Source organism: Elephantulus edwardii, unplaced genomic scaffold, assembly GCF_000299155.1.
Source record: "Elephantulus edwardii isolate Elephantulus edwardi_28Jun2011 unplaced genomic scaffold, EleEdw1.0 scaffold00028, whole genome shotgun sequence".
Lineage (NCBI taxonomy): Eukaryota > Metazoa > Chordata > Mammalia > Macroscelidea > Macroscelididae > Elephantulus > Elephantulus edwardii.
This window is the reverse complement of record NW_006399778.1, coordinates 4,717,030-4,718,230: the sequence shown is the minus strand read 5'-3', so window position 1 is coordinate 4,718,230 and position 1,201 is coordinate 4,717,030. Positions and strand designations below refer to the sequence as shown.

Genomic DNA, 1,201 nt, shown 5'->3' with positions numbered 1-1,201 from the left:
AGATGAGGGAAAGAACAGATTAGAAGTGATATATGATTATTATGGTTAGCACAGGAATCCAGAATTAAGGTTGCATAGAGAAGTGTACTCGGGGTGGGGGTTGGGGGGGAAGGGACGTGGGAATTGTATACTAACGAAGGATTTTTTTCCTTTTTCTCTTTGGAGGGGGAAGCGAGCTGGTGGGGAGGGGTGGGCAGGGAGAAAAGTGCTGCAATGAATGAATGGAAATCCAAAACCTCTGTAAATGTCTATTAAAATTAATAATAATAATAAAAAAAAGTTGCAAAAAGAAATACCATTTGACCCAGCAATTCCACTACTGGGAATATACACTAAAGAGACCGTAATCGACATCCAAGCAGATATATGCACAACCAGGAGCTGGAAACAACCTAAGTGCCCATCAACACATGAATGCTTAGAGAAGCTGTGATATATTCACACAATGGAATACTACGCTGCATTGAAAAACAAGGAACTCATGCAATATTATTCAAAATGGGTTACCTTGGAGGACATTATGCTGAGTGAAGTATCTCAGTCACAAAAGGACAAATACTGCACGGCACCAGTTTTGTAGAATGGGACTGACATCAGGGTTGGGATAAGACTGAGAAAAATTGGATAAGTTATGTATACTGCATTGAAACATGAGGGAGAGAACAATTTAAAAGCAATATATGATAGGGTATTATGGTTATCACAAGAGTCCAGAATTAAGGTTGTGTAGTGGAGTGTACTTGGGGTGGTGGGAGGGGTGCAGGGGGACTGTATACCAATGAAAGAATTTTTCTTTTACTTTTCAAAGAGAGGAGCGAACTTGCAGGGAGGGCTGGTCAGGGAGAAAAGTGCAACAGTGAATGAATGGAAATCCAAAATCTCTGTAAATGTTCATTAAAATGCATAAAATGCAATTTCCTCCTCTACCAGTCAGATCTGATTTGATGGTACACACACAAAAAAATAATTTAAAAAATGCATAAAATAAAATTTTTTTTAAAAAGTGTGTGTAACTGTACTACCATGTGCTTTACCATGTGTACATGAGCATACATTCTCTTTGGTGCATTTACATACTTGTATACCTGTGTATACATTCTTATACAGACATAAAGAGAGCCCTGGAGGCATAGTGTGTTATGTGCTAGATCGCTTACTAAAAAGTCAGCAGTTCAAATCCACTAGCTACTCCATGACAGAA

General features: G+C 38.6%; 1 protein-coding gene across 2 annotated transcripts in view; it reads left to right on the top strand.

Moving 5' to 3' along the window:
* The window catches only part of TMEM57 (transmembrane protein 57), a 102,570-nt gene that overhangs the window by 8,475 nt on the left and 92,894 nt on the right, over positions 1–1,201 (top strand). The gene's annotated exons all lie outside the window — the stretch shown is intronic.